The sequence below is a fragment of the Trachymyrmex septentrionalis genome, unplaced genomic scaffold (genome assembly GCF_001594115.1).
Source record: "Trachymyrmex septentrionalis isolate Tsep2-gDNA-1 unplaced genomic scaffold, Tsep1.0 scaffold33, whole genome shotgun sequence".
Lineage (NCBI taxonomy): Eukaryota > Metazoa > Arthropoda > Insecta > Hymenoptera > Formicidae > Trachymyrmex > Trachymyrmex septentrionalis.
The window spans coordinates 1038382-1050585 of record NW_017305494.1 but is presented as its reverse complement, the minus strand read 5'-3'; the positions used below and the strand labels follow the sequence as shown (position 1 = coordinate 1050585).

The 12204-nt window shown below is 41.3% G+C and overlaps 2 pseudogenes; both read right to left on the bottom strand.

The window, feature by feature from the left end:
• Positions 1–1783: 1783 nt before the first annotated feature.
• On the bottom strand, positions 1784–3542 carry LOC108750147 (annotated as a pseudogene).
• A 5687-nt stretch (positions 3543–9229) lies between these two features.
• LOC108750146 overlaps positions 9230–12204 on the bottom strand; it is a 5133-nt pseudogene continuing 2158 nt past the window's right edge.

The window sequence follows — 12204 nt, the reverse complement described above, 5'->3', positions numbered from 1 at the left end:
TCACTCCAAAAAACTTTTGTCAGGTATAACATTTAAAACGCTGCTTGCCTCGCAATACAAATGAGCTAACAATAACGCCCAACAACGTTTAAGTTGCGGTAACCTAATAGTTTGTAATGACGCAACTCGCGACTTACCGCACAACAGTCTAGAAACCATGGATCGCGCCCCCTCTCCCCCCCCCTTAGAGCACACATACAGACATGCTCCGTAGCCAATATTGCTGGCGTCACAAAATCTGTGGATTTGCACCTCACAGCCATTTTTGACTAATAATTTACGGGGAAAAGAAATTTAATCTATCAGTTCTAATCTATCAGTTTGTCGAGCAAACTGTGTATGTACACTCCGGAACTGACTCATCCCAGTGCACTCCGAAACGCCACGCGTCCTGCATCAATTTCTTGGCGTATAAAACAATCGGACTTAACAAGCCCAATAGATCTAAAATCTGCGCAACCTGCGATAATATTATACATTTCTCTTTGTTAATCTCTCGATGATTTTTATCGGGTTTGTTACGTAACATATTTCGTCGTCATGTATGTTCTATTATTCCCAACGTTTTTAAAGAATGGTCTACATCAAGTGCAAGATTCGCGTGTAATGCTCGTGTCGGTAAATCGTTAATGATACATCCATTGTTGAACGCCCACTGCTTAATGTTAAAGCCTCCACGCGCCAGTAAGGCGATCATTTCGTCCCGGATCAATCGCGCCTCGTCAATGTTAGCCACTCCAGAGCAGATTGTCTACATATAAATATATCTTCAGAATCTCAGCTGCTTTCGGAACTTTCACCGTCCACCAGTCCACTTTAGAGGATACGGATCGCAAGAAATGGAAAAGACGCTACACCGAACGCGAGCGTATTAAGCTAGAAAGTCTCAATTTTTTTATTCCTGCGTCACAAAACCCGCTGATACCTTCGTTCGTCCTCGCTAACTAATACAGTAGTATATGGGCAGCCATGGGGCGTCAAAACAAACCCCCTCCACGTCTCCCTCCGACGCCGTGGGCGTGGCCTAGACGGGTCAGTCTGGAGAAAGGGCGCGTTCTAATTGGTCGAGGAGTGAAGGGATGGGGTAATAGGGTAATTAAATGGTGTGTTCTGATTGATTTGCCCTATACTTGCCCAAGATTTGATTGGTTCGCTCCATACCTACCCAAAAGATGATTGGAAAGGGTGGGTGGTAGAGGGCCTTAGACAAAATGGAGGTTTGAAAAATGGTGAGTGGAGATTGGAACTACAGCATTCTTTTGTCGCGAGGGTAGAGTACGAACAGCGGGGGATAAATAGCGGTCGAATTTTATGACGGTCACTTTTGTTGTCGCGGAGCAACGTCTTCGACGTGTAGGCGTTTCAGTGAATGTTGTTAATGTATGAGAAAGGAGATCTTATACGAAGATTTGCGGGTCTAGAGAGAGACTTGCTTTGTTCGAAAGAATTTTGGAGGGGAGGTAAAACAGGAACGAACATGTTTAGCTGTTGCGACGCGTCGTCTTCGAGCATTGCTTTAAAAATTCTTTTTATATTTTATGTATTTAATGTACATTATCTGAGTCTGTAATACGGGGGAAAATGTATCTATTGTAAATGAGGGTGAAGGGGAAGGAGTAAGAAACAAGGCAATATTTACAAGTTCAAAAACGTTTATTTAAAAAAGATATTATATGAAATAGTTATTTTGTTTTAAAAGAGTACACGTTTGAACATGATACAGCAGGAGAATTTACGAGTTTATGTTTACAATGAAGAAAAATTTTATGAAATAACTGTACAATCAATCGATCATTTCGCTTACAATCAGAGGTAAACAGATCAAGAAACTGATTAAGATTATAGTCATTACACAAATAATATAGAAATACACAGCAGTATTGTCCGCAAGTTTGAGAAAGTATTCCTTGCAGCGTTGTCGTATTCCAACGATGTGTGGTGGAGTTTCGTCAAAGTCGTAAGAGAAATCTTGGATCTAAGGGCGGCAAGCCGTAGCTATCGAAATACGTTCCTGTCCCGCGTTCATCGATGTAGAAGGCGACCCAATGTTGCCCGAGTCGATCGTGATCGTCCGGGTTAGCGACAATGGCGGTCGACCTCGTCCACAGTGCCCTCGGCAGTCGATCGGCAGAATAGACCCCCGCATGTCGTACACGGAGATGATGTAACGCGTTAAAAAGCGAATTCATTTCTCGTCGTCGTCGGAGAGCGTGAGAAAGGAAATGTTTGCATAAATTCAAAATGTACCTCTTTTGCTGGCGTATGCAATGTGGAGCTCCCTAAAATGCTTGCGAGACGTTAGTGTTAGCTTTATCTCTATCGGTCCACGAGTCGAATTTTGAGAGATCTTTTTTCTCCTCGTCTGTCACTTGTTTGTCCGTGCTTTGATTCGCCTTTTTCGTCGCGATATTTTTCCTTCACGCTTCAATGTTGTGAACGATATCGTGTTTCTGATTTTTAAATTGAATTGAAGAATTCTCGCTGTCGGTTTTTTCGCTCTCGACGGCGCTCTCGCTCCAATTTTCCGAGGAAAGTTTATCATAACTTTAATTGCTGCTATGGCGTATAGTTAGCCAGCGTTTCAATTTGTAAGCGTTGCGTAAGGCGCAACGTGATTCGGCGCTGATTCGAAATCCGTGATGCGTGCAGCGTTGTCCACGGTCTTCGAAATTTGGTAGATTTTTGAAACTCGGAGAAATTCCCTCCAGATTATATACGTTTCTAGAAAGTAGATTACTCAGATAACGAGCCTTCTCTGGTATAGATGTAGCGTGCGTGTCGTGTAATGTCACGCAGATGTATCGTAAAGTTTTTTGGATTGACGTCTCCATCGAACCATTCGATTCCATGATAATTTCATGTAAGCCAGTTGTTTTCTCGTTTTGTTCTCACGGGTAAATCTTCAAATGGACAGGGTGACGTTATAATCCTGTATCCAGTGATCGCTGCATTAATCGCTAGAACCGCGACTTCTTTCGGAATAAAGTTTTCTTCGAAAACTTTATTCATCGCGAAAACCTTGTATGTCGATGACTATATATCCATTATGATATTATACATATTCGATTTTTTGCTACTCTTTTTTACGTCACGTTGGTGTCGCGAACAAGACTGAAGCTTTTTCGTATTCTCGAGTCCAATTAGGTGAGAAAAAATGTGTAGTAGGGGGAAAATAATTTTCTTGCGAAAGCCGTAGGACTACCGGAAAAGTCGACAATGACTTGACGTGAGGAGTCGATTTCTAAAACGTTATCAAACTCGGCATAGACGATACAATTAATAGTCACAGAAAGAGCTTTTTCGAATCTCACTTCTAATCGTAAGCTTCCGTGTTTTACGAGATTCCAATGTCCCGCGCAATTAGCGGATAGATCGGGAGTAAGATCGAAAGCGAAAAGAGTGTAGCCGTTGGCGTAATCGTCTCTACTTATAGAATTATCCTCGTTCAGAAAGTGAATGTCGGTTCCCGAGAATAATGCTTCAACGTAGAACGGCTCGTTTTTCGAAAAATTTGGTTGTATCGGTCTACTCGGAATTTGCATGCCATTAGCGTACGGTGAAAAGAAATTTATTCCGTAATTTTTGAAATTAAATGGGTTTAATTTTCTATCACCGTTAAACGCCTTGTTATCGACAAAGCCGACTATTATTTGTTTTGGTAGCTGTCCGAGTATTGCGTTGTCTATCGATTCCCCCACGACGCCGGCGTGTATCGTGAATGTTTTAACTTCGACCCTCGTAAGGGGGCGGTAGTTTTATTCATCTGTGTGCTTGTATGAGGAGCACGCCCGGGCTTATTTTTGCTCTTCTTACAAGTAGACTGGCGTCAAGAATACGTATTTTTGATAGCGTTTTACTCTCCATAAGACAAAATGAATTTTTCGAGCGTACGAGTCTCATTCTAACCTCCACTCCATTAATTAAAATTTTATCTTGATTGAAAACGTCGCAGTGAAGGTGACCAATGAGATCTAGCGCGCGATTTCCTCGAATGTTGCGCGCGTCTCTCGAGCGCTGTATTTGGATTTGACGCGTCTAACGTGTCGTCCGTGTAACCAGGAATATCCGCGTCTCATAAGCAAGAGGTTAGATGGGAGGTTTTTGCATAAGGGAGGTGAAGCATAATTTAATAACGCTTCGATGTACGCGCGGTACGCGTAAGCGTTGTTTGGCGATACGAGCTGATTGAAATATACGTCGATTTGGTTGAACATGGAATGCAGTAAATGATTTACGGGGCCTACTTTTGCCCCGCCGTCGGGTGCGACCGATGTGCTCTCCCCACGCTCGCTTTTTACGCGTATGCGAAGGCTCAACATGGTGTGAGTGAAGTCCAGATAGTCTTCTCCATGTCCGGGTATGACAAATTCTATGGGCGAGTCGTTTGCGAGCGAAGTTACGGGTTTGTAATAAATCCATTACGAACTTTCAATGCTGGTTTGCGTGGCAGAGAGAAGAGATCGAGTTCGCTCTTTGTACACTCGCTCGAGTGGATATGAAGAAAGGACATACTTTTCTCCAGCTGCGAAATCGTATCTCAATTAAGAGAATATGTCGGATACATCGCGTTTCTTGCCACGATGTTTCCTAGCGGATGGTTTTTTGGTTTTTCTTCCAGCAGCACGAATTTTCTTTTTCTTCTTCGTCACTTTTTTGCTCTTCTTCCTTGTGGTACTACTCGATGATTTTCTTTTGATCCCCCGACGTCGTTTATGATGCGCGATATGTCTATCTCGATTACCGAGTGGAAACTGAAGCGCCGCGGATTTCGTAGATATTTTATATCCAGATCTTCTTATCAAGGAACTTATTTTTTCTTTGGCTTTTCTCTTCAGATTACCCCTCGATTTCGCGAGCCGACTCTTGACCGCTTCCTTTAACGGTTTATTATTTTCGACGTCTTCTATCATGTTAATTCCAGCGCGTAAAACTTATTTTCCGCAGCAAGCGCACCTTTAATTAGCAAAGGCAGTATTTTTCTAAAACCCCAGCGAGAAAACTTCCGATTCCATGCCCGCGCTGATAGGGTGAACCGACAAAAACACGTGAAATTCCACCTCTGCTATTGGTATCCCGCGCATCAAAATAATCCTCATATTCCATTGTGAGTTGTTAACTATAGACTGGCGTTACCGTCACGCTCGCGTACACGAAAGAAAGTTATTGCTTACGTTTAAAGTGCAGTGTCACAGTCAGTGTACCGAATTCGAATGAAATTTTATATTTCCAAGATGATCTCTTATATCTATTTTGATCGTTCTGAAATTTGTTCATTGCAAGGGGATATAATTTGGAAATGAGAAATGCTTCACCAAATTTGCACCAAATGCGTAATTATGACTGCGTATCTCGATCGGTACTATTCTGAGAAGAGAAGTACGCACATCGCGTGTTATATTATATAAGGCGCACAAATATCGCAATATACGAACATTTTATCAGGGATAGGATTCGACACTTCAATAACCGACTGTACGTGATTGCCCCGTCTTCTTATTAAATCCATGAGTAGGAAAAGTTTTCTCTTCTGTCTCATTGGAATTAGGTTTACGTATCAAGAGCCTGGAATACAATTCATTTTTATTGAAATTGCAATTGAGAAACCTAGCATTCGTAGAAGATTATCGGAAAAGTTTATATGACGTAGCATTTTGCATTTTTCGTCGCAGTTAATACTTATATAGATTTTGCCGCCAGACGCTCTTTGCTGTTCGAAATAAAAATACGACATTTTTACACACGATATTAATCGCCTCAATAAGCTCATGGATATCGTTGTAAATTCCATTTGGAAATGAAGCTTCTTTTGCCGTAAACGGACCATTCGTCTCCTCATCGGGTTTAACATCGACGAATCTGATCACATTTTCGTTATGACGTACGTGTAAAAAGGTGCAAGGAAATTGAATCTCACTTATCGCAACCTCCCATTCTCCATGTAACACTATAGAGTGAGGTAATTCCGTGATGAAGGACGACATTGTATTATTCGGAAAATGGCGCATACTACTGTTACTCGGGAGTACCAGAAGAAATTGTTCCTCCTCCATCGCGAAGAGAAATTAAACTCGATGCCGGAATCCAGGTATCAAACTTACTGGGATAACCACGCCAGCTAACTAGCACTTGCTTATTAGCTCCTCGCCCTCTACTCTTTATCACGCGATCAACGATAAATGGTTCTTCCTCTAGGTTTTTCTCAACTCGAGCTAATTCTTGCTCATAAAAAATACCGTCTATGACTTCGTCTGCTAAATCCTGCAGCTCGTACACGTGAGGATTTCGCCAATCGAGATTACGATAAATTTGAAATATTTCCTCGCTTCATTTAGCCTCGTAACCTTTCTCGAAGGCTACTTTCGCCCTACTAATACGAACGAGATCTCCAACGCGATATTTAATCTTTTGCGTTCATTTCTTTAATATGTCGTTTTTCAACGACGTGATATATTTTCACGTACGATACGGGCGTTTTCTCTCGTTACTACCGCATTCTCGTGGACGAATGACGCGTGTGATTGTAAGCACGTACAACGTCCTGTAAAACATCAATGTAACGTCGCGTATTTTTATGCGTGAAATAACGCCACATTTGCTCCTTCAGTGTTCTGTTGAAGCGCTCGACAATGGCGACTTTAATGTCCGGATTGCGTGTTACTCGAAAACGAATATCGTTTTTTTTAAGAAATTTTTGCATTGGGTGCGCGACAAATTCTTTACCCTTGTCCGTTTGTAAGTATACAGGTACTCGTCCTTCGCTTTTCGCTAGTAAGCGTTGAAAAACTTTTATCACACTGTTGCTCGTTTTGTCACGTAGCGATTCTACCCATACATATTTGCTTAATATTAGGTTGAGTAAAAAGTCATCGCGTATTTTTTAGCTCAAAGTTGTATATACAATATCTTCGTCAATAATGAATGAAATTCAAATTTAAAAAAAGGGTTTTAAAGCTTGAAATCTCTACTTTTAAAAGCTTATCACATTTTTTAAGTTTATATGAGTTTGATAATTTTTACATACCAAAAACTACGAGCTGAAAAAGACGAAAAATTTTCTTCTCACTTTGTGAATTTGTAACGTGTCCAAAATGAATTTGAGAAAATTTTCGATTACCTATCGTGAAAGCTTGATACTTTCCCTATAAAATCGTTTTTTTTTTAATATTCCTACGACTTTTGATTACTGAGTTATCGCGGATTAAATAAAAGAATTATTTTGACTTTAATTGCTCATAACTCCATTAAAAATTGTCGTATCGTATAATTTAAAAAAGAGATTTTTAAAACTGAAACTTTACTCTATCAAGATATATTTATATTGTTGGTAAGAAAGTAATTGCGGTTTTTACTGATAGATGTCTTTTAAAAAAACGCGATGACTTTTTACTTAACCTAATATATCGATAATTACTAACAAATAAGAATAACCGTCGTTGTAACTTTTTAGATTTCGGAGTTCGATCAAATCTGCCTCCCACACATCATCAATGTTTGTCACGTTGTAATGCAATCGAGGAAATTTTCTGCGCAATGGTCGGTGCAATGCATCTTGCGATTCGAGCCAGCGTACGACTTCTCCCCATGAGAAATTCGGTTTAACGGCGCGAGTTAGATTATCCACCTCCGAATAACCCGCATAATTCGACGAATCGTAGTATAGTTTTTCAAACGTCATCTCAATTTTCGTTATCTTAATTTTTTCCAACCGAGCAGTCGATTTTTGCTTGTTTGCAAAGATACGGGGGGGGGAGGGGGTATCAGTTTTTCGTGTGCGAGAAAAAATCAGCGAGCTTTCCTCGTCTATTTCTTGTTCGTAATTTTTACGTTTTTCTCCTTCCTCGGGTTCTCGATACAATCGACGTGGAACTCGCTCTTTCGATGTAAGGCGTGGAACTCGCGCGCGGTGAAAGTTTTACGATGTTTACAGCATCAGCGTGCGTGGACAATAAACTTTTATTTCTCACCAGTGCAGAAGGTATGTTCAACACACGGAGTAATCGTGCAAACTGATTTCTATCCACTGCTTTCACGGTTTTTCTCTCGCGCATTGCATCGTTTATTAAGTCAGTGATATTCGAATCTTTCCACGACGTTACCATCTATAACGATTTCGTGCTCATCCCAACTAAGTCTATCGGGCACAACTTTTCGAAGCAAATGTTTCATCAGTAAGTGTGCATGATTACGATAAGATTTCGGTACGCTTTCCAGTATTTCCCCGCTGCTTTTCATCATATGATTATGCTCGCTCGAAATTTCGAAATTTTTCTGTAATATCTGTGTTACTATTGGAATGTGATGACAGTGGTATATCGGATGTGAGATCGTGAAAAACGTCATCGTTCGTCGTCTCGTTATCATCGGAGGCATCTCGTGTAGCGTTGTCTTCTGCATTTTCGTTTTTGTTACGTATGTCTTTCTGTCTTCGTATTTCTCGGATAAACCGTAGGTATCTCCATAATGCTCTCTGTACATTTTCTCTCGTTTTCATCACGAGGCCATCTGGCGCATCGAGTCGTGTTAGATGAGTTCCCGGGGTTTGCGTTGTGTTATTAGTGCTCAATCCGAATTTTGCGGTACTGCTATTTCTTTTAATTCTCCGTCAATGAACGATGTCGGATTCTGACGTAGCTGATGCTGCATTCTCTCCAGATTTTCCGCCGAAATTAAAACCATTTTTTAGCTCTCTCCATAACGTTTTATCTCTACTATTTCGTTCCTTCGATAATTAGTGATGAGGTCGATAATATAGGTCCGATAATATAGGGTAAAAATCCGCCTCGTTGCACCAACAGCTTTCTTCTATCCTTCCAATTACCGCGTTTTGCAACGACGCGACGCAGCGCTTTTTTGTATTTGGTTAACCGGTTTTTTCACTCCATTCGAGCGAGACGTTACCTTTGAATGTATTAAAAACACGTTCACAGATATACAACGAATTAGTTTTTCGTCAGCGTTACGCAAGAAGGTTGTGCTCTGATTTTTGTTCAAATGATAGAGCGCCGCGAGGGGACAGACGTTTCTCTTACCGATCGAATGTGTGGCGATTTCCTCACTCTGTGCGATTTCACTCACCTTCATTGCGAGAAAAATCTACGACTGATACGCGATTAGCCGTACTCAACTTTTATATGTATCCGCTGGAAAACGATCTACGCGGCACGTAGACGTAATGAAACGTATCCTGGGGAAAAATACACGTTCGAAATCGATACTCGTCCGGATTGTTTCAGATCGAGTAACAAATACCCGTGAGGCCTCGATGTGGCGTCGTAGTGCCTCTTTTAGAAATTTCGGATCGTCGGGATAGACTTGACGCGCTAAGACGAATTTGAGCACGATCACGTGGATTTTTGAAAACGACAATGCAATTCGCGTTAAGCGATATATCGCGCTGCCCACGCCCCTGGTGGAATAGATTCTGCGAGATAAGAATAACACTGAGATTCTTGTGATGACTGCCTTTGGTAAAAAGATCCACGATCGTGTCGCACAACGACGATTCTCTCATAAGTTCGATTATCACTAATTTCGGAGAAAGCGGATCGTTTGAGTAATCTTCCGGACGGGGTAATCCCTCGCGAAATTCAATTATATTCTTCTTCTTCACCGTTTTAGCTGCATCCCCAGCGCTGTTCTTTTACACGCGTATCGTATTGTAATCGACGATAGGCTTCTTGCCATTCCGCGTAATAAAACAAAATTCTCTCGAAGCACACGTCGGACATGAGAGATAAATGCCTGAGAAAAGCCTTCACGAAGACCGTCTTCCCGCAACCAGTCGGTCCGCATACGATCGACGTTCAAGGATGTTTCCAACGCACGTCCATTTTACGAAATGAGCAAACGATCTTCGTGCGCGACTTCAAAAGCAAAAAGGAAAACGTCATTTTTGTTAATTTCTAGAACGCGTGAAAAAAATAATTTTAAGAGAAGGTAGCTGATCAACGCGACGGGGGGCCTCCTTCGCGCGGCGGACGAGTGCCAGCGTAGCTTGTCAGCGAAGAGCACCGCGGCTGGCGAAAAGCTAATCTCGCCGCGACGCGCATAAGCTTATTTTCACGCGCGTCAAAGAGATTTGCAATCGGCGTATATTTCTATCGTTAAGTGAGTACGCGACATCGCCATCGATAAGCTTACCGATGCCACTACCGCGATGTTGCTGCGAGGGAAATGCTTTCGTAGAAATCGGAAAGGTTGGTTAGAATTATGTAATAAATCACTTCTTCTTGTTTCCTTAAAGTAAAAAAATATTTTTATTCGTTACTTTTCTTTAAAAAAGAGGAAAGAAAAAAAGGAAACATATATAATTTTAAATTTTTATGTTGTTTATATTTTTGCTAACTCTTATACATAAAATTCAATTATTTTTAGAAACAATATAATACATTTTTATTATAATTAAATATTTACATTTATATATTTTTACACATTTATATATTTACATTTTTACATTAAATTATTTGATACAATTTTAATAAAATGCTTTTTTCGCAAAAGAAGGATACTTAGACTATTTATTATTTACAAAAAAACTTAAATTTATGTTTTTCTTACATAATGCTTAAATACTATGCGAATAAGCGGAAAACTCGCGAGCTTAAAATATAAGTGAGAGAAAGAAAAAGAAGAAGAAGACGTTATTCTCTTCTGAAGCCATACAGAAGGGAATAACGATTATTAATAAATTTACATTTTACCAATACGGTGCGCACGTCTTCGTTTCGTTTCGCGTTACGATTTCGTGAAACGCCGTGCGACGGATTGCGCTAAAACGCAAATTTATCGTTACCCCGCCCGTTTCTTCTTCTTCTTCATTGCGTCTTTCTCTCTCATTATCTATTATTAATTTCCTAATACTATTAAAATTTATAATACACGAGTTCTTATACTCGTAATTTAACGTTATTCCCTTAACTCTACAAATCTCGTGTCGGCGACCTTCCGGTGTACGAACGACGTACGCGTAGAATTTCAGGCCTCCGAACACGAACGACTCAATAAAACTGCCCTGGCCGTAGTTCTCGAGCTCGTCCGTCATATCGCCCAAAAAATTCCCCGTACGCGGCTCGTATTCGCTCGGTTCGCCTCTGTTTACATAGATACACGAGTCTGTATCACAATATAAAACGCGACTACCTAACTTCTCTAAATATTTATATAATATTAGTCGCGCTTGTGCCGTCGTCCAAGCCGCGATTACCGGGTTGGTTTGCGGAGAAGGAGCGACCGTCTCTTCGCGTAGTCGCCACGAAACATATATTACCTCGTCGTTGACAGGAAATATATTGGTTATTTCGTGCTCTGAACTCGTGAGCAACGCTGCCAAATGATTGTATTTTTTTACGATCTCTGTATTAGGCAGATTGGTTCGTTGGCCGAATTTACCCCAGAAAGAATTCAAGCAGAGCTTTGCGACCGAACATAAATCTGGATTTCGGGCGATATTATTTTTATCGAGAACAATACCTTCGGTTTTTTCGTATTCCCGAAGGTGCTGTCCCTTACTCTCGTCATCCAGACATTCGCTCGGCCATCCGCTAGCTTCCTGCTTTAATTTCAAAAAATTGTTGATATATTTGGCAAACAAATCACCCTGCCTTGTACGAAGATCGAATCGCGTGACTCTAAACTGCCATATTTCGCTCACGTTCGTTACGAGATAACCTTTCTGGAGAGTCTTGCGCAATTCGCAAGATACCCACGCTCCTACGAATTCACGATCGGCGGGGAGAGATCGTGAGTGCACTCGCCCTGCGAGAACGTTTCGCAGCAACTGCGGCACAGCCCGAACAACAATTTGCCTTGTATGCGGTACGGAAGTATAGAGTAAAAAAGATCGCGTGGAGGAAGTACTGTGCACGAATGATACCCTCGACACAATCGAAATTAAAATTCGGAGCTGCGCCAATCAGCTCCGAACACTGTTCTCCGATATAAATCGTTGGCTGGCCTAACGGAAAAGTACCCGTTTTTAATACGTACGGATACAGAGAACACACGTCCACGTAGCGTATTTTCTCCGTACCTGTAACTTCGTATCGAGTTACGATATTTTCCGTACGACCGCCAAAGAACGCCTCGCGAGGGTCGAGAGGAGGGTTGATCAGTATCGGATGGCTTTCGAGAAAAGCGCGCATCTCGTAATTTTCGCGCTTTTCTCGTGAAAATTTGCACTCCCATTTCTCTATCACCCTATATCCT